General features: G+C 40.2%; 1 long non-coding RNA gene across 1 annotated transcript; it reads right to left on the minus strand.

Annotated features, from left to right (window-relative positions):
• Nucleotides 1-10,634: 10,634 nt before the first annotated feature.
• Nucleotides 10,635-18,382, minus strand: LOC144295222 (uncharacterized). The gene is made up of 2 exons (XR_013362561.1): nucleotides 18,301-18,382; nucleotides 10,635-10,780 (listed from the first exon to the last, which is right to left on the minus strand). It is a non-coding gene; the product is annotated as an uncharacterized LOC144295222 (long non-coding RNA).
• Between the last annotated feature and the right edge of the window lie 3,899 nt (nucleotides 18,383-22,281).

Genomic DNA, 22,281 nt, shown 5'->3' on the forward strand with positions numbered 1-22,281 from the left:
CCAAAATTTTCAAAGGGAAAGGAAGAGAAGAGAAAAGAAAATGGAAAGAGGGAGGAAGAGAGGAGAGGGAAAGAAAGGAGAAGAAAGGAATTGAAACTACAAAGAGCTTAGACTGGCTAGTAGCCTGAGCAGCAGAGAGCTGCTCGTTTATTATTTAACCGGTTTCCTCCTTTATGAAACGGGAGAGATGCTGATGACTACTTCAGAGGGTTGCTGGGGGAGAACTACACAGCAAAGGGAAAGCACCTGGCAGGCACACACATCAGATGCTAGTCTTCTGCCCTCCGCAATGACAACCACTGCTCCAGCAGCTGCCTGGAGATTTTACGTTGCTATTTTTGTTGAGGCAGCCAGGCTTACCTGTTGGGTCTACCGAGAGAATAAATTTTAATTTTAGAGAAGACTTAACCCAGATAAGGAATTGGCTACACTGGCTTCAAAAAAAAAAATCTAACAGTCTGCCTGACTTCCAGCCCCTGTGGCACTGGGCTCTCCTCGGCTAACAGCTCGTCCCCTTCCCCCCGGCACTTCCCTTGTACCACATGCTAGTGGGAGGAATGCTGTCCTGACTTAGGGCCATCTTCAGAATCTCTGGATGAATAGCTTAGAAGTTCAACCTCTACATTATCCTGTTAATGATTATGCTCCAGTCTTACAGGCACAGCCCTTCAAATCCGTCCTAGTTTCACTCCTCTTACTCTTGGCTTCATAGGGTCTTAGATGAACCAGTAGTTGTATTAGCTTTCTCGATACCCCTATGTCTCTCTTAGGCCACCTTGATCTACTGATAACCATCCCGTGTTCTCTTACTCCTTCATCATGGCCGATTGGACCAGTGGCAGACACTTGCCCAAGACTGGTCCCTTACATTTCCTCTTCTCTGCGTTTGGAATCTAGAAACCAAAAAGTTGCTGTACTTGTTAGCAAGCCAGACAGAGGGGTCTACAGAGCGGAAACTGCCAATTAGCAGAAATGCAAACCAATTGCAATAAATGAGTAGAAAGGATCAATCTACTGGGAGAGAAGATGAGAAATCTGCCTAGAGAAAGAGAGATGAGGGCCAGTGAGGCTCCAGAAACAAAGCAAGGACGGAGGGAGTGGATGGCTACAGATTTTCCAGATCTCTTGAGGCTTGGCTGTAATTCCAGCATTTTATTTATGGGTAATTTTCCTATGACCACACAATGTGCTCCCTTGTTCTTAAGTTAGATGAGTATATCTCTTTTGTTGGTATTATTTTTCAAGACACCAGGCCCAGAATCCTATATTTTCATCCGTCTTGGGGTAGAGCGTCTCCTGTCAGTGTCTCCTGCCCTAACTCCACCTCTTACCTGCCTACAGCAATTTCCTTCCAGAGGCAGCCGCTGCCTCCAGGTGAGAGGTTTGCGTCGGTCTCCAGACCCTTTATTACAGAAGCTGCCCACCTCCTAGATTTACTACCATTGTCTGCTGTATCTGTCATTCTCTCAAAAGGGCTACAGATGACAGAGGATGGCATCACATTTTCGAAATAAAATGGAAACTTCTGAGAGTTTGAAAACTCTCAGTATATAAACACACACATATACGTGCACTGTAAGTTTCCTGCTCAGGAGAGAAACATTGAGATTTCCAAGACAGTGGCTATAGTTCTAATAATAGTTCTGCTGCATCCAAAATAATGTGACTTTGGACAATCACTGCCTAGCAAACATTCAGCTTCTTAATCTCAAAAACAGAAATATTTACCCATCCTACGATGTTACTAGTAGGAATAAATGAGAAAATGAATATAAAAATATCCTGTGAACCATTCGGTGCTACACAACAATAAGGCACCACCATTTTCTCAGTAAGAAACTTAAAGACCCAAGATCCAAATAAGGATCTCAAATAGTAAGACCAGTAAATTCAGAAACTCACACTTTTTATTGAGATATAAGTGACAGATAACATCGTATAAGGTGTGCAGCTTACTAATTTGATATACTTATATATTGCAATGCGATCGTCGCGGCAGTGTGAGCTAACACTATCACGTCACGTAACTAGCATTTTCTTTTTGGAGTAAGAACAATTAAGATCTAGTCTCCTAGCAACTTTGAAATTTATAATACATTATTGTTGACTATAATCACCATGCTGTGCCTTAGGTCTCCAAAACTGGTTTATCTTCTAGCTGCAGGTTTATCCCCTTAAACATCTCTCTGATCCCCTTACCTCCCAACCCCCGGTAACCACCATTCCACTCTCTGTTTCTGGGTTTGGCTTTTTAGAATTCCACATAGAAGTGAGGTCATATAGGGTTTGTCTTTTTCTGTCTGGCTTTTCTCACTTCACATAATACCCTCAAGTTCCGTCTATGTTGTCACAAATGGCAAGGTTTCCTCCTTTCTTGTGGTTAAATAATATTCCATTGCATATATTAGAGAAACAATTTGTAGATCCTTAAGGGCACCACATTTGCTTTGCAAACAGCAGAGACTCCCGCTCCCTTCATCTTCACAAAGCCGCAGCTCAGTGACCTAACTGCCACTGTTTTGCAGTATTCACCGAAATGAAGAGTAGGGAGAGAAATGGAGCTTCTGTACAGACACGTGATGGTCCTGAACCAAACAAACTATGTAAAAAAAAATTATAAAGCTTCATTAGGTGGTGATCTCTATGCCCTGTTCAGTTATTCATGCATTAATTCAACAAGAATTTTTTTAGTGGTTTAAAGCGATCTCAACTCCATAATAGACATAATAAGGGAAAGAAGGAAATGATCGAGTTCTTGTCCTTAGAGAGCTTTTGCTTAGAATGAGAAAACAAGATGAATTCACTTTAATTCAGCATCCATTAAAACATACATCACTCATACATTCAATCATTCAATCAACTAACATTAATCAAGGTTCTACTCTGTGCTAAGAGTAAACTGCCTCAGCTAAAGTGATCTCTTAAAAACATCCCAGTTCCTATTCTCAAGCAGCTAAGTCTATTCAGGGACAGAGATAAAGAAATAAATACAGTTTCTTCTTTTTTTCCTTGTTCCTTTCTTTCTCTCCTTCCTTCCCTCTTTTTTTTTATTTATTCCTCTTTCCTCTTCATCTTTCTTCTTTCCTTTTTCAATCTAACCACTATTTATATACCCTCTACTATTGGACAAGCACTGGGCTCTGTCCTTGTAACCAACAGGACAGACAAGTGCAAGTATAGACTGTGACAGTTGACCTCCAAGTTGGCCCCAAGGATCCTTCCTTCCTGGCGTTCACACTCTTCCACACTTATCCGTGTAGCTATGATAGGATATCATGGAAATGATGGTTTGTGACTCTTCAAGATGGATAGTAAAGGACATTTTCACTTTTATCTTGCTCTCTCAGATCATTTGCTCTGAAGCCAGTTGCTCTTTGGAAAAAATACTCAAGCAGCTTATGGATTGGGCCACACAGCAAGATACCCCAGCTTCTTGCCAACAGCCACCTGTAACTGGCTAGGTATGAGAGCGAGCTACCTTGGAAGTCGAACTTTCAGGCCCATTAAACCTTTTAGATGACTGCAGCCCCATCTGACATCTTTTTTTTTTTTTTTTTTTTTTTTTATGATAGTCACAGAGAGAGAGAGAGAGAGAGAGGCAGAGACATAGGCAGAGACAGAAGCAGGCTCCATGCACCGGAAGCCCGATGTGGGATTCGATCCCGGGTCTCCAGGATCGTGCCCTGGTCCAAAGGCAGGCGCTAAAATGCTGCGCCACCCAGGGATCCCCCCATCTGACATCTTGATGGAAACCTCATGAAAGACTCTGAGCCACATAATTACAAGTGTGAGTAGTAGACACTTTATGAGATATATCATTGTGGAGATAGGAATGGAGTGCACACACAGAAGCATGTTACTCAACCCAGCTGAGCAAAATTGAGGAATGTATCATCTAAAGAGGAAGACTTAGGTCTTGATAACTGACTTAGTGCCTGTCACACAGTGGGATAAAGACCCACGTAGATAAAGTATATGGTTGTGAGGAAACCTGGCAGCATGCAGTTGATAAGAGTGACCACTGTGTCTGAAAGGAGAGGAGATAAAATTGCTCTCTGGGTATTAAGCAATGAAATCCGCATATTATGAATTGGTGTTGAGATATCCAAAATGAACTGGTAAAGAATGAGTGACTCCCATCTCTACAGCAGGACTAAGACTATTAGCGTAAGTGAAGAAATAATCATAGGATGTCACCGTATAATGAGTAAGGCAGTGAGAGGCCAGTGCCTATCCCAGTCTTGTCTACAAGGCTGGGGAGAGGAGGATGTGATAGGGCTACCACAAGTAACCTGTTCGCCTCAGTCTATCCCAGTAGTGGAGACAGTGGGGACAATGGTGGATGCAGCAAGATATTCAAACTTGAAGTTATAGAGCACATGAGAAGTATATAGCTTACTCCCTCACTTTGGTTCCTGTGCTCCTAAAGGAGTGATGTGTTTGTATAGTCTCTCTACTCCCATGGAGAGCTAGAGATCTCGCTGTAATTTAGTAAAGTCCCATTCTGGCTTCATACATTGAGTCACTGGGACTGTGGGTAGGAGCAGCAGTGACAACAGATTCTTGGACCTACAAGGATGTAAACCAGATTATGGCCTCTTTAGCCGCCTGATTGGGTATGGAGCTAGACCTCTAAGTACATTCTCACTTTTCCAAGCCTGGTAGCAAAAAGCATGAACTCTGGAACCAACATGGCTTGGATTTAAATCTGAGCTGTATATGAAACTGGGCAAGTTACTTAATCACTCTGTGCCTCAGTTTGTAAGCCATTCCGTGCCTTGTGTGTAAAACGATGATTGTACTTAGTGGTACAGACCTCTAGGGTTGTTATGCAGACTGAATAAATTCATAAGAGACATAAAAGGCTGAATACGCTATCCGATTCCACATTTTTCTAGGCAAACTTTTACAGTGGAAATTCCAGTAAGTGCAAGTAGCTCAATTCACTTCTAAGGTAAAAATGGGAAAAATAGAAGACAAATGATGAGAGGCCACATATGGAGGACCGTGGAATTTAGGCCTGATTCTATAGGCAATTAAAGCCATTGAAAGATTAAAAACTGGAGATTGATGAAAGCTCATTGTTAGGTAGAGGGTGATTTACAAGGATTAAAAAAACAGAAGGCAGAGAAAGTAATCAGGTAATGGTGGCCATCGTCACATGAGATGGCAGTGGGGATTGAAAAAGTGTGCAGATTTGAAAGCCACTTAGAAAACAGACATGTGGTCAGTTAGATATGGGGTTGAGGACAGCTCTGTGTCCCTGCTGTGCTTAAATACAAGCTGCTTGTCATAGGACCATACGCCAGTTGTGCCTCAGTTTACTCATCTTTAAACAAGGACGTTAACATATTATCTCACAAGATAATAGGACTCTTAAGGTGTCATTAAAATGTAAGGTGTGGATTATAAGCGTATAGGCCTCATGTGCTTGGTATGATAAAGTCCTTAGAATATTGGTGGCACACAGAAGGTGCTCATGGGAACAAGATGAGCCTAGGATGCATCTTGGGTCATTGGCTGGTGTGAGTAGGTGGGCGGTAATATAAATAGATAAGGAAGGGAAGAAATAGGAGCAAATATTTCAAGATGATGACTATGAGGTCCTTAAGCTATCCAAGTGTATAGGTCTACTCTGTATATGTGTGTGTCTATCTGTCTTGTGTGCTTGTGGGCTTGCATGTGTGCGTGCTCACTAGGGTCACACTGTGAAAAATCCTTTGTGTATACTCTGGTGCTTCAGAAGAGCTAGCTGTTATCGAAATAACAATCGCTATAAATAATACAGTTCACAGATGAAGCGAAGACCTTAATCAAGCAGTATATCAACCTCGTAAGATTATTATAATGCGTGAATAAGAGAGTATATATAAAGTATTTGCACAGTTGCCTGGCATCAGTAAGAACTCAGAAAATGTTCATCATTAACACTCTTACTATGGTTGTGTGGTTACTAATGTGCCTTGCCTAAGGTTAGACTGCTATTGAACAGCAGGACTGGGTAGGATTCTAACCCAGGACCATTTGATTGCAAAGTAAAGGTCTAGAATCACTGTTAGTGTGTAGGGCTGAGGTCCCTAAATACAGATGGCTAGGAAGTAAGTACTCTGAAGGATACACACAGACTGAACCATACAAAGACCTTAGAGTCTTAACAGTCGTAGCTGGACAATCTGCTTGAAAAGAAAAGTCTTCAGTGTGGGATGAAGATTGCCTTGACTAGAACAATGAATCATAAACTAGATTTTAAAATTCAGCTGGGGGAAGGGAGTTGGAAGAGGGCCCCAGGCAGGAAACTCAGGGTGAGCAGAGTCCTAAGGTGTGAAGGAGCAGGAGACATACAGATGATACAGAGAGGCTGTGCTAGAAAGTGTCGGATCCCCAAACAGATTTGCAGACCAGTTGGATGCTAACCTAACTGTTCGAATGCCCTACAATCAAGCCCAAGCACTGCCTCTAGGTTTGATTTGGAATGAAACTTTGTCAAAAGGAAAGCAGCCAGAGCTGTGTTTGCTTGGTGCTGCTTGCAGGAGTTACGCTCGTAAGAAATCGTGGGAGGTGCACATGGAACTCCCCACCCACCGGGGTTGATAATCCGAGCTAATTGTACACATTTCCAAAGCCTCCCGTGTGAGAAGGAAAAAATAAAAATGTTCTCTCAACATTTTTGAAGTTCATAAATGTGGCAAATGTTCAATAACTATATTTAACTTCTGTTGCATATTCGCTGGCTCTCGAAATATATTAAACCAACAATCTCATGCACTTGGCAGGAGAGATGCACTTCCCAGCTCCCTTGCCTTCCACCTTTCTAGGTGGCCACCCATGCCTACCACTGTTTTGAAGGCCTGGCTCAAGACCTCCCTTTTCTAAGCGTTGTTCCTAATTAAGCGTGCCTCTCATTGAACTCTCCCATCCTCTGCTTAGCATTTTGGTGTTGGAGGTGAGCAGGGTCCTGGGGGGCAAGTAGAAGCAATGGAGATATTGGAGGAAAGGATGTGGAGTGCCGAACATCCACAAGGCAGAGACTCGGAGACGAACAGATACTGCTCCCCTTTTATTTGCTCCTATTGAACCTTATCCATTGCTCTAGGTGTTTGCTCCTGAAACTGGGGTCCTTATACCGGAATCAGCATAAACACCTAGGTGCTTTTGTAAGAAGTTCAGACTCCTAGGTTCCACTCCAGGCCTACTGAATGAAAATCTTCATTTGTGCAAGATGCCCCAAGTGACCTTTATGCACATTAAAATTCTACAACCACTGTGCTAATGTAGACTTATTACGCTGCACGACAGTTGTTTATTTCCTTGCCTGTCTCTCCTTACACTGAGTTCCTCCAAGGATGAACTGCATTTTATGGATCCCTGTAGCCTAGCACCTAGCCCAGTGTCCAGGAAGAAGTAGAAATAAAATAGCTACCACATAGTCCAGGCTTATTATTTGTCAGGTGCTGATATAGATGATAGATAGATAGATAGATAGATAGATAGATAGATAGATAGATAGATGATAGATTGATAGATGGTAGACAGATATATAGATAGGTAGATAGATGATAGATAAATAGATGATAGATAGTTGATAGTTGATACATAGATGATGATAGATAGATTGATAGATGGATGATAGACAAATAGATGATAGATGATAGATTGATAGATGGTAGACAGATATATAGATAGATAGATGATAGATAGATAGATGATAGATAGTAGATGTATAGATAGGTAGATAGATAGATGATAGATAGATGATAGATGATTGATAGATAAATTGATGATAGGTAGATAGATAGATGATAAATAGATGATAGATTGATAGATAGATGGTAGACAGATATATAGATAGGTATAGAGATGATAGATAATAGATAGATGATAGATATAGATGATAGATAGATAGATAGATAGATAGATAGATAGATAGATAGATAAGTAGATAGATGATAAATAGATGATAGATTGATAGATGGTAGACAGATATATAGATAGGTAGATAGATGATAGATGATAGATGATAGTTGATAGATGATAGATAGGTGATAGATGGTAGATAGATAGATGATAAACAGATGGTAGATAGATAATAGGTAAGGTCGGGAAGCAGGGAGCCGTAGGAGGGCCTGGGGGGGGGGTGCCTGCCTCCAGGGCCCCGCCCATCAGCCCGGCTTGGCTCCGCCCCTGGACGCGGAGCAGGTGCACAGGGAGCCCCGCAGGAGGCCGTGCCCCCGACAGCCACCTGTGCGCCCCAGGGGGGGGGCGGCATGCAGGGCCCGGGTGACCCCGACATGAGCCCCCCCCCCAGCTGCCAGCAGCGCCCTTGCAGCCGCGAGCTCCCCTGCTCTAGAGGACCTGGGGACCCTCACGGGGACACGCGGGTCCTCAGGAGGGCAACGTGCTGGCCACAGTTATTTAAAAACAAAACAAAACAAAACAAAACTTTATTTTGCTATTTTAATTCCACAGACACTTCATTACTAATCGACCCTGGAGCTTTCAGTTTCTAGAAAACATACACACATTTCCTTTTTTTTTTTTTTTTTTAAGTTCTTTGTGTGACTGCCTGGTTGGATTTATTGTAATTTTACTTGTTTGTTCTTGCCAAAGTGAGAGCAATTTAAAAGACTAGGAGGTCTAAGTGTAATATATCCGGCCACCGCGTTTCCCCTACCCTGACTGTCCTCCAGGAAAAAACATCACTCCCCAAAATAAAGTCACAGGTGTGCTGTGGCCATTCAGCCAATATCTGTGACACTCGGATATTTCCAAGGCAACCTTCAGGGGGCCACAACTTGACAAATCTAGAAAGTACTATAGATAACTGCAACTTGTAAATGATTTGAGATCTTTGTTCTCAAATCATTTACAAGTTGCAGCACAAATACAGACACATAGATCAATGGAACAGAATAGAGAATCCAGAAGTGGACCCTGAACTTTATGGTCAACTAATATTCAATAAAGGAGGAAAGACTATCCACTGGAAGAAAGACAGTCTCTTCAATAGATGGTGCTGGGAAAATTGGGCATCCACATGCAGAAGAATGAAACTAGACCACTCTCTTGCACCAGACACAAAGATAAGCTCAAAATGGATGAAGGATCTTAATGTGAGACAAGATTCCATCAAAATCCTAGAGGAGAACACAGGCAACACCCTTTCTGAACTTGGCCACAGCAACTTCTTGCAAGATGCATCCATGAAGGCAAAAGAAACAAAAGCAAAAATGAACTATTGGGACTTCATCAAGACAAAATCTTCTGCAGCATAAGAAACTGTCAACAAAACTAAGAAACAACTTACAGAATGGGAGAAGATATTTGCAAATGACGTATCAGATAAAGGGCTAGTATCCAGGATCTATAAAAAACTTATTAAACTCAATAGCAAAGGAACAAACAATCCAATCATGAAATGGGCAGAAGACATGAAGAGAAATCTCACAGAGGAAGACATAGACATGGCCAACACGCACATGAGAAAATGCTCTGCATCACTTGCCATCAGGGAAATACAAATCAAAACCACAATGAGATCCCCCCTCACAGCAGTGAGAAGGGAAAATTAACAAGGCAGGAAACCACACATGTTGGAGAGGATGTGGAGAAAGGGAAACCCTCTGCACTGTTGGTGGGAATGTGAACTGGTGCAGCCACTCTGGAAAACTGTGTGGAGGTTCCTCCAAGAGTTACAAATAGACCTGCCCTACGACCCAGCAATTGCCCTGCTGGGGATTTACCCCAAAGATACAGATGCAGTGAAATGCCGGGACACCTGCACCCCGATGTTTCTAGCAGCAATGTCCACAATAGCCAAACTGTGGAAGGAGCCTCGGTGTCCATCGAAAGATGATGGATAAAGAAGCTGTGGTCTATGTATACAGTGGGATATTCCTCAGCCATTAGAAATGACAAATACCCACCATTTGCTTCGACGTGGATGGAACTGGAGGGTATGATGCTGAGTGAAATAAGTCAATCGGAGAAGGACAAACATTATATGGTCTCATTCATTTGGGGAATATAAAAAATAGTGACAGGGAATAAAGGGGAAAGGAGAAAAAATGTGTGGGAAATATCAATGAGGGAGACAGAACATGAGAGACTCCTAACTCTGGGAAATGAACTGGGGGTGGTGGAAGGGAAGGAGAGCGGGGGGTGGGGGTGACTGGGTGACGGGCACTGAGGGGGGCACTTGACGGGATGAGCACCGGGGGTTATTCTATATGTTGGCAAATTAAACACCAATAAAAAAATTTTTTTTAATCTCAAAAAGCAGAATGGGGTGGAGTAGTTAGGGGTAAGGGAAATAGGCAACAACTACAAAATTATTTTTTCCTAAATAAACCAGAATCTGCTTGATGACTACTTTTATCCTTTCTCAAAAACAATCTAGTGATTTATATGTTTAAGTTCTTCAAGGCTAATCAAAGGCTTGATCCTAGAAGACAATTTTCTTGATTGGCAGAAAATAAAGCTATTCATTACATAAAGCAAGAGGGCTGGCAATACATTTTAGCTCAGTTTACTTTCTATGCTAATATCAAAATATGTGAAATTAAGCATTTAGTCAACAACAACAAGAACAACAACAACAAAATACCACACTGGAATTATTAAATCGGTTATCAAAATGACTGCAAAAAAGGAAACCATTTTTATTTAGATTGCTTGAACTCTGATGTCCAGTTTGAGAGTGGAGTCCTCAGCACTGATTGCATTGTTCAGGCAAAAAATGACCGTGGAGTCAAGAAAGGAAAAAGCAACAGGTTTCCCACTTCTGTCAAAATAAAAGCCAAGTTTAACATAAACACATTTTCCCTAGACGTGATCCACAGAATGTCTCCTTTGAGATGTTATTTGGAGACAATAAGACATCACTTTGAACAAATACAATTTTAATTTATGAAAGAACTTTTACAAAGGCATAATGTGATCTACTCTGCTTGTGACCGCCGGGACATGACCAGTTTGAGGAATTTGGAGAATCTGGTGTGTTGAAAAGCCATCAGGCATCTTTTATTAATTCTAGGCATCGCAATTTTTGGTCCTTAGTTTTGTTTAAAAAACAAACACATACACACCCAGATTGTAAATTTTGATTCTTTTGGCGTTACGTATAATAGAGAGGATCACCAGAATTCATGTTCCATTCTGTTTTCCCCAGTGATTGACAGGTCCTGAGAATGAAGTCATGTTAATATGTAGCTTCAGACTATTCTGGGGTCAACTTGAGGGTGATGCCCAAGTGGTTAGAGTAGGTATGAGAGAGCAATTTTGTACAACCCATTGGTTGACAATGGACTCATGTGAAGAGGTTCCTTGGAAATCCACCAGGATAATGGGAAAATGGAGTATCAACAAAGTTATCTTGACATGTGACACCAAGACACAGCTGCTAGAAACCCAGATACTTGTCCTCTCTGAAGATCTGAGAAAGAAATCACCACCAGGCACTTACAATGTTCTACACTCTTATCCCCATGAATTTATCAAATCCTTTCAATAAGCCTGTAAGGAAGAAATTATTATTATTATTATTATTATTATTCCCATGTTACTTGTGAGTTAGAAAAGTAATTCACCAGTCATAGGTGGTAAATATCTCAAACCCACTTTGAGGAATGTACATATGCGTGTGCGTTTGTGTGTGTAAATGGACATGGGGAGGCTGTTTATATAGCTTCCTAGAAGTGTTTCTCTTGTAAGAAACCAGCCTTATGGCAATAGTCACCTAGAACATTTTTAAAACTTATTTTAAATATATTAGCTCAGGAGAAGAATTTTCTAGCTGCTTCACTGTTAAAAAAATAATAATAACGAGGGACATCTGGGTGGCTCAGTTGGTTGAGTGTCTGACTCTTGATTTCAGCTCAGATCTTGACCTCAGGGTTGTTAGTTCAAGCCCCACATTGGGCTTCATATTGGGCATGGAGCCTACATAAAATAATAATGATAATGATAATAATGATAATAATAATAATAATAATAATAATAATTGAAATTTATCTTCAATCTATTTTATAACTTACCATATTTTTCTACATTTTTTAATTTATACTTTTAAACAGGGAAGAGAGAGTACCTGGGTAAGGGAATGCACCCATATTTAGAGTCCCAACCAAAAAAAATATATATTAGATGGGAAACCAATAATAATTGAGACTTTGTAATGAGGCAAACCTGCCTCATACTCTGCCCTTCATATCTTAGGAGTCCTGCTGAAGGTTATTAACCTCTCTGAGCATTAGTGTCCTCATCTACAAAATGAGCAAAAATATTTACTCATGGAATGATTGTAAGAATTAACTGAGGAAACGATATAATTTAAAGACTCGGCATTGTGTTGTTGCTTGATATATGTTTATTCTCTCCTTTATTGCTTGGTGGGTCTGTTTGTTTGACTGTTTGTTTTAGATCCAGTGGCTGACAGGTCCCAGGACAAGACCTAAGAAATGGCTCGCAGAGAAACCCTAACAGGCCCATACCCCACTCTGCCTTAGCTGAGCTCCAAGTCCAGATTGTCCCCCAAGAGAGCAGAAATCCCTGGGAATTTAGAGATTCATAATATATGTTCTAATTTCTGGTAACCTCATAACAGCATCTTGAATTTTATACAAAGGTCTGTTAGCGGGCTTGATAAATTTTGGAGTTTGAATGACTGGAAATAATTTTGTCAAAGATTTAACCCTTCGCCACATGAGATGAGAAGGTTAACCCTCTTTTTTATGTTAGCATTGTAATCATTATTATCATTATTATTATTAAAGGTAAGTGGGCAATAATAAATAGAAAATACCTTTTTAAAATCAATTTGTCCTCACAATCTGAAATTGATGAGAATCCATTCACGGTCTAAAGGGAAAATCTTACATATCTGATGATATAGTGTCATGGATGCTTCAAGGATCAGTTCTTCATGTTTAGTTCCACATTACAGATTAATATTTTGGGCCAACGCAAGAGTATTTATTTATCTCTTAAATATACTGGGATCTTCCTCATTACTGTCCTAACATATGGCCACACTCGGTCAAACAGAGAGGTTATGGAAAACTAAAAATAAAGAATCCATTTTCCAAAGTAACACAATGAGTTCCTGAAACTTAGAGGATACTTCTCACTCATTCTTCCATTCAGTCATTTGAGAAGTAATAATCAGAGTTTCTCAAAAATGGCACTATTGACATCTTGGACCAGATGATTCTTTGTTGTAGGGACTATGCTGTGCACTCTAGTGTATTTAGCCCTGGCCTCTACCACTAATCCCAGTGACACCTCTTTTCCCAGTCTGACAACCCAAAACATCCCTGGGCTTTGACAACTGTCCCGTAGGAAGAAGTTGGGGACAAAATTGCACCCGGGTGGGGACCCTCCTACTCTAGATCCACATACCAATAAGTAACTGACATCAGTGAAAGCTCCCTATACTATTCTTGGTCCAAGTCACCCAAATTTCCTTGTTCGAAAATGAATTCCAGGCTATTTTGGTTTCCTGGAAAAGTTTATGACACAACATTTTCACTGAATTCAAATAAGGTCACACGTACACACTTGTGAAATTCAAACCTTTCCTAAGCAACTAATTAGTTTCAGAGGGGGAAAAAAAGAGTATTAAATTCAATTGCTTGGGAGGCTTTGATATCTATCAGATCCATTAATGAACACAGTTTAAAGGGCAGTGTTGCATACAATATGGCTTTTGCGGGAGGCATCTTAGAAAGGCAAGTATCTTGTGACCACTGGAGAAATTGTTTTGTCCACCCATACAATTCTATATTCATCCGTGTACATCTTTGACCTGGGTTCCAGAAGTTTCACACAACTTAACATGTGCTATCAGTCATCAGAAGCCAAAACAAAGAAACAAAAACAGAACAGAACACCTTGGGAAAATTCCTCCATCATTTAGGATCATTTAAGTGTGAGGTATATAAAGTGGGTTTTCTCTCAAATGTCAACTCACATTAATTAGTAGTGGCTGCCTGGAGCGCTGGGTTCAGAAAAGCTCCAAGACCACGCCTGTTAGCAGGAACAAAAGTCATGTTTGACTAGTGACGTCCATTCTGTCCACTGAATAGAAGATTAAATTTTATATGCCTGCTTTTTGCCATCCTTGATCCAGTTACCTTTTTCATGATAGTGTCCTTTATTTACATAGACTGGTTAGCTGCTTACCTGATTTCTAGGAATAGACTTGTATCTAACTCTTCAATATTATAGATGTTATCCTACTTGTTTCTACTGAACAATTTATAAGAATATGATTTTCTTTCTTATATGTTATGTGAGGATCAAGTAAAACTAAAGTTCATATCTCAAGAAAATCATTAAGAGTAGGATAAGGCTTCTCTCAGGATTTATTGATCCTTGTTTTTCATTTTAGATACTTGTATAACCTAAGGATAGAGACAATGCTATCAAAATAAGTTCTAGGTTCTTCTAGGTTAGCAATGTTTTATTGGAGTCTTCATAACCATCCCTCCATTTAAATACTTACCTACTAATTTATTCATTTAGTAAATATTTAAGGTCATAAGTGTACAAGTAAGATACCATATGATTATATTAGACATGAACTCTTCCCACAATAACCTTAAAATCTGGCAGAGGAAATAAGAAAGCAGACATTGTAAGGTTGGAAAAGATAAAATGATAAATACTACTGCAGAAATTTTATTTTTTTTTAAATTATAGGAAGACCTGAAGAGTTGAGATTCATTTCCAGGTGGGAAATCAGCAAAGAGATTGCCTTTGAGTGAGCCCTAAGGTATCAGTAAAATTATACTGGCATAGATGGAGGACATGGTAGCAAAGAAGACATTAATAAAAGGACAGAAGGGGATAGTTCTGGGGCGTAGATAAAAAAACAGCAAGCAGCTCAGTTTGAATGGAACACAGTATTAAAAAGGAAGTAGCAGGAAATAAATTTGGAAAGATAGAGTAGACTCAGACCTACACTGAGTCAAATATCAGAGTAGATACACATGATGAAATTCCAATTATACTTAATTGGAAGAGAGAGTTGGGTCATAATCTCTCTCTTTTTTTTTTTTTTTTTTTGTATTTATGTCTCATGAACATGATTCAGTTGTTAGAAGAATGGGCTGTTTGCCTGCTTACCAAAGGAGGCCAAGCATCCTCCACTATACTGACAATAGTATTATTTTTATAAAGTGGGAGTGAGAGGACCCCTGGGTGGCTCAGCGGTTGGGCACCTGCCTTCGGCCCAGGGCGTGATCCTGGAGTCCGGGGATTGAGTCCCACATGGGGTCCCCGCAGGGAGCCTGCTTCTCCCTCTGCCTGTGTCTCTGCCTCTCTGTGTCTCTCATGAATAAATAAGTCTTTAAAAAAATAATAAAAATAAATAAAGAGGGAGTGGCCTTAAGAAAAGAATGGATTCTTTATCTAATTACCAGAGATATTATTTTTAAATATACTATATAAAACTAGAAATCATTTTATTTGGCATTTATTCTCTCATTTTAAATACAGACTTAAATGTTAAATAACTCTATACAACAGGACAGTTTTTCAGTTAGCTGGGGGGACATTTGCAGTCTGTTCTTTAAAAATGGTAGAACTAATTTGAATATTCTTCAGGGGATATACTGGGGTAATTTTATAACCAAAGCAGCTAGAAGATAAAAAAGCAATAACTACCATGATTGAGAGCTTAGTATATGACAGACATTGTGTAAATTTTTATTTAATTATTCATTCCATAAATATTACTGGAATAGCTACTCTATAGATGTGGTGCTAAGCACTGGGGATAGAATGACTGGCAAAGACAAAGAGCCTGGATTCCGCTAAGTGAATTAATTGAATGATCACAGCAATAATATGTAATTACAAATTGACAGAGCTATAAAGGAACAATAACAACATACTGAGAAAACACATTAAAATCGAATCTGACATAGGCTATAAGGTAAAGAAAGGCTGAATCATGATGGCCACTAAATGAAAGTAGAATGGGCAAAGGAAACAGCATTCTCATCAAAGGAAACACAAAATCTCTGAGGCAGTGAAGAGCATGGCATGTTAGAAGAACTCAAAGAAAGACTGTGAGTTGGAGAACAGAGAGAGGGAGGAAGAAGAATGCATGGCGAGAGATAGGCAAGGTGAGATAAAGTATGGATTTGGGCATAAATCTATGAGCAAAGGAAAAACAGTGAAAATTTTAGAGATTGGGGAGTTTAGAAGGAAATCTGATCAGATTTTCATTGCAAGCATATTACTTTCACTGCAATATGGAAATAGAGAAAAAGAAGGCAAAGGTGCAGGTGTGAATTCTCCTTTCAAGACAGTTATAGTGACCCGGGTAAGAGCTGAGGGTCTATAGTAAGGAAGGTTAAAGAGACATTAAGGGAAAAGATGGAGAGAGGTAAATAGCTCCGGTATGTGGTGACACTGGCAGAACCCAGGGTTGGGAAAGGTGGAGGAGGGGAGACAAGGCATGGATTGGGTTATAAATCTATGAACAAGGAGAAGACAGTGAAATGTTTAGTAAGCATTCAATAAATATTGAAAATATTAAAAAATAAATATTATTATTATTACTATTAGTAGTACTCCTTATTTATAAGATCTGGGTCTTGCTGACTTCTAGGTTGTTCCCTTATTGGTACCATCACCCCTCTCAGAAATCCCTTGCTCTTTATTCCTCTATCCATCCATCCGTTTTTTTTATTCAAAGCCCAGTTTAGGACTTACTAACTCAGAAAATCCTCTGCCAGAAGAATCTCATATTTTAATTCTTTTAACAAATACATATATCTTCCTGTTCCAAGTGCTGAGTCTTCAGTCAACAGAACATAAAATTGTTACTCTCATAGATCTTACAATCTAGTGAAGAAAAACAGACACTAGATCAATAAACATATAAATATATGACGTCATTTGCTGTGCAGTTTAAATGATGTTTGAAAAATAAACAATGTAAAAGGTACAGAGAATTGCGGTGGAATGGGGTGATGCTTATCTACAGTAGTCAAGGGAGGTCTCTTGATGAACTGACATTTGAGTAGACAACCGAATGAAGCTACGGGGTAGGACAAGTGGAGAGTCAGATGATGTAGTCTGCATGCTTGGTTCAAGGAGCAGCAAGGTGGTCAGCGTGCTTGAAATAACAAGGAAAAGAGAAAGAGGTTGGAGGTGAGGTCAGGGATACAGACAAAACCAAAGGATGGGCCAAGGAGGACGGTGAAAGCTGTTCTGAGTAACATGGGAAGCCGTTGGAGTATTTTAAGAGAAGAGGGATGTAATCTGAGTTATGTTTTATATTTAAAATACGATCACGCTGGTTGCAGTAGGCATAAAAGGCAATAGGAGAGAAAGGGTATAAACAGGGTTGTACAGCATCCAGGGAAGACACGGTTTGGGTTGTCCCCAGAAAGATGACATTGGTAGTGGTGAGAGATGGGCGGATCCTGGATACATTTCAAAGATCCAGACCTATTTGTTAATAGATTAGATGAATATTAGATGTATGGTGTGAAAGAAAGGAAGACAATTGGATTGCACCATGGTTTGGGGCCTGAGCAGCCAAAAAAAATGGGTATCGATGTACTGAGATGAGGAGATTGAGAGAGGGCAAAGGAAGAGTTCAGTTGTCAGTAACATTTAGACAGAGATGGCTATTAGGGAAGTGTAGATGCCCAAGAGGTGGGTGGAGAGAAGTGACAGGAATTCAGGGGAGAAGTCAGGGCTAAATATACAAATGCGGGAGTCATCACCCTAAAGGTAGCATTTATCACCAAAGACTTATATGATCAACTTGACTGAATGCGGACCAAGAAGAGGCAGAGGAGCAAGTCCTGAGGCACCCAGCACCTGGAGCCGGGGAAGAATAGGCACAAAGGAGACAGAAGCAGGAAAAGACCTAAAGAGAGCGGCGTCCTGGAAAACATGTTTCAGGAAGTAGGCAGCAATTGATTTTTTCAAATGCTAGTGATGACAAAAGAAATAAATAATTCCATGTCTGAGTGCCTCACATTTAGGTGTCATTTTTCTATATCATTTTTTTTTTACTAGTTCATAGAGAATCAATTCCAAGGCTCACATCTGGCAACCACTGGGCCACATTTTATCTACAAGTATATTTTGTTTGGCCAGCTCAGACTTTGTTTTGAAAAATTTAATTTTAAAGGCTTTATGTTGGTCATGTGCTCTGTAGTTAGCTAAAGATCTTGATGTTTTGTTTAAAACAGGTGTATGTTCCTGGGTCTTGCAGGAATTTATGGTAATGATATCACACACGCACCACAATACAGTAATTATCGTACTTACACTTACCTCCCATAAGGTTAATTCAAAGGTATATCCTTTGAAATTTCCCATTCCTCCTAGTTCTGTGTCTATGGCAGGGAGAGTTACGACTCCACAAGTATTCTATGTTCTAATTCTGGCACTTTAAATATGTTACCTTACCTGACAAAAGGAACCTCGTTGATGTTAAGGTTAATTGGTTGACCTTAAAATAGGGAGATTATCCTGGATTATCTAGTGGGCCCAATGTAATCACATGAGCACACAAAAGGAAAGCAGAAAGTGCAGTCAGAGAGCTGTGAAGTATTAGAAGAATATGCTATTGCTGGCTTGAAGACAGAGAGGGCTACATGACAAGGAAAAGGGGACCCCAGACCGACAACAACAAAAAATTCAGTATTATGGCAACAATTTGAATGAACTTGGCAGAAAGTTGTGCCCCAAACTCCAGAAAGGAAAGTGAGTCCTGATAATACTTTGATTTCAGCCTTTGAGACTCTGAGAATCCAGATAGGTTGTTGGATACTGGACTTCTTTTTTTTTTTTTTTTTTAAGATTTTATTTATTTATTCATGAGAGACACAGAGAGAGAGAGAGAGAGAGAGGCAGAGGCACAGGCAGAGGGAGAAGCAGGCTCCATGCAGGGAGTCCAGTGTGGAACTCAATCCCGGGTCTCCAGGATCATGCCCTGGGCCAAAGGTGTCACTAAACCACTGAGCCACCTGGGCTGCCCTAAGAAATTATATCATAAATAACCGTGTACATAAGTGTGGTGGAATAATGTCATCCCCTCAAGACAGTCAGGCTCTAATCCCTGAAACCTGAGAATATATTAGATTCTATGGCAAAGGAGTATTAAACTTGTTTATTAGCTGAGCTCAAATAAAAAGATTATCCTGGTTAGGGCTGCCTGGGTGGCTCAGTTAGTTAAGTGTCTGACTCTTGATTTTGGCTCAGGTCATGATCTCAGGGTTGTGAGATCAAGCCCTCACAGCCCCACTCTGTACTGAGTGTGGAGCCTGCTCAAGATCTCTCTCTCCCTCTGCCCCTCTCCCATCCTCTCTCTCTTTCTCTATCTCTCTCTAATAGGAAAAAAAGATTATCCTGGTTTATCTGGGTGGTTCCATATAATTACAGGGTCCTTGAAAGTAGAAGAGGGAGGCAGTAAAAAGAATCAGTCAGAGAAAGATGTCACTAGACAAGTCATGAACAGAGATGCAATGTTGTTGGCTTTGAAAAATGGAGAAGGAGGTGGGAGCTTGGGAAGATGGCAGAGTAAGAGGGCCCTGAGCTCACTCCATCCCATGTTTACAACCAGGTACCATCCACATCCAAGTCAATAAACCAAAGAGTGACTAAAGACTGGCAGACGAACTCTACAACTACATACAGAGAAGCTGCATCTGAAAGGTTGAGAAGGTCAAAAAGGTGGAAGGAGGCTGCCCACAGGAAGGAGGGAGTTGTGCATACAGAGAAGGCATAGAAATGGGCCTTGGCGACAGGGTACTTACACAGGGAAGACTAATCCCCATAACATTTGGGTTTAAAAACCAAAGGGGCTGAATTCCATGAAGTCGTAAAACCAGTGGGACTTGGAGCCTGGAGTTTTAAAAGTCAGCTGACTCAGCAGAGGGTGAATCAAGAAAGTGAGTGATAGCTGGGTGACTGCCTTTAAAGAGGCAGCCTGCACAGAAAGGTGACATAAAAATGGCAGTTTATACAACACTGTGGGCAAATGAGAGACAGATCTGTTCCTATTGATTTCAGACCATGTTGGGGAACTTCTCCAAAAACAAGGAGCTAGAAAGCACCATTTTCCTCCCTTACCTCCCAGCATAAACACAGAGCCACCTGCAGGAAGCAGGATTGCAGACACTTGCTAGCTAACCAGCTAGCAGTGCACTATGCCCACAAGTCCTCTTGAGGTTTCACCCATTCCAACCCTTATAGCCTTTACCCTGGGCTCAGGGAAAATTTTGTTAAAGCTGTACACATGCCCCATCTAGCACCATTCCATGACCAGCCACTATGCCCTGCTGCCATTACATGATGTGCCCAGCCTTATGCCCCTGACTGCCTCAGTGTGCAGCCCCAGCCACCACAGTGCTTTGGAGAATCTGACATACAACTAATAGCCCAGCACAAATTTTGCTACAACCATCACTCCACTCTCAAATTGTCTGCCAGGCAGGCCACCCCTAAGACACCTTAGAGGTGGCCTGCCTAGCTCCCACTAACACCACAGAGAGCAGGCACAGCCCACAACACAGACAGAGTCAGTGCAAATAGCTGCACTGAAAGGAGAAGTGACTCAGATAAAACATCAGGGCATAAGTAACACACATAGGATACTCTCCTGAAGTGCCAGGTTCTGGTGAAGAGGGGACATTGCACTGCAGGGCACTCTAGGACTACTTCCTCATAAACTTACTACTTTCAAGAGCAGAAGACATAGCTGACTTTCTTAACACAGAGAAAGAGACACAAATAGAGGAGACAGATAAATTTATTCCAAAAGAAAAAATAGGACAAGGCCATGGCCAGAGATCTAAGCAAAAAAGTAACAAGATAAAGTAACAAGCCTGATAATGTAAAGCAATGATCATAAGGATACTCACAGGACTTGAGAAAAGAATGGAAGACATGAGTGAGACCCTTAACACAGGGATAAGGAACAACATAGCGAAGATAAAGGGCTCAATAAATGAAATGAGAAACATGCTTGACAGAGTGAACAGCAGGATGAAAGAAGCAGAGGAACAAATTAGTGATCCAGAATGCAGAGTAATGGAAAGTAATCAATTGGACAAAAGAGAGAAAAAAAGAATTATGGAACATGAGAATAGACTTTGGGAACTCAGGGACATCATCAAACTTAATAACATTCATCTAATAGGAGTCCTGGAAGGAGAAGAGAGAGAAAAGACAGCAAAAAATTTATTTGAAGTATTAATAGCTGAAAACTTCCCTAATCTAAGGAGAAAACAGATATCCAGATCCAGGAGCCATAAGAACTTCCATCAAAATCAACAAAACAGATCCACATCAAGATATATTGTAATTAAATTGGCAAATTATACTGATAAAAAATGACTTTAAGCAGCAAAAGAAAGCAGTGACTTACAAGAGAGAACCCATAAAGATAGCAGGAGACTGTCCAACAGAAACTTTGAAAGACTGAAGGAAATGGTATGATATACTCAAAGAGCTGAATGGGAAAAATCTGCATCTAAGAATATTCTTTCCAGTAAGGCTATCGTTCAGAATAGAGGGCAGATAGAGTTTCCAAGACAAAAGCTAAAGGAGTTGATCACTAAATCAGCCCTGCAAGAAATATTAAATGGGACTCTTTGAGTGGAAAGGAGAGACCAAACGGGACAATACAAAGGTGGGAAACACAAAAGCAGTAAAAAATAAATATTTCTGTAAAAAAAAAAAAAATCAGTCAAGAATCTCACAAAAGGATATAAAATGTAATAACATATACCTAAAATGTGGGGAAGAGAGGAGTAAAGGATGATTTCAAACTTAAATGACCATCAACTTAATTTAGGCTGCTGTAGGCAGAGGAGGTTATATACAAACCTAATGGTAACCATACCCCAAAACTACCAATAACATGCAAAGAATAAAGAGAAATCCAAACATATCACTAAAGAAATTCAGCAAAATACGAAATTAAGAAAGAAAAAGAAAGAAGAAAGAAGAAAGAAAGGAAAGAAAGAAAGAAAGAAAGAAAGAAAGAAAGAAAGACAAGATCAGAGAAAAATCTTCAGAAATAATCACAGAACAAATAATAAAATGACAATAAATACATATATATCAATAACTACTTTGAATGCAAACGGACTAAAAGTTTCAATTGAAAGACATAGAATAACAGAATGGATAAAAGAAAACAAAGCCCATCTATATGCTGCCTACAAGAGACTCATTTTAGACCTAATGACACCTTCAGATTGAAAGTGAGGGGATGGAGAAACATCTATCATGCTAATGAATGTCAGA

Source organism: Canis aureus, chromosome 23 (genome assembly GCF_053574225.1).
Source record: "Canis aureus isolate CA01 chromosome 23, VMU_Caureus_v.1.0, whole genome shotgun sequence".
Taxonomy (NCBI): domain Eukaryota; kingdom Metazoa; phylum Chordata; class Mammalia; order Carnivora; family Canidae; genus Canis; species Canis aureus.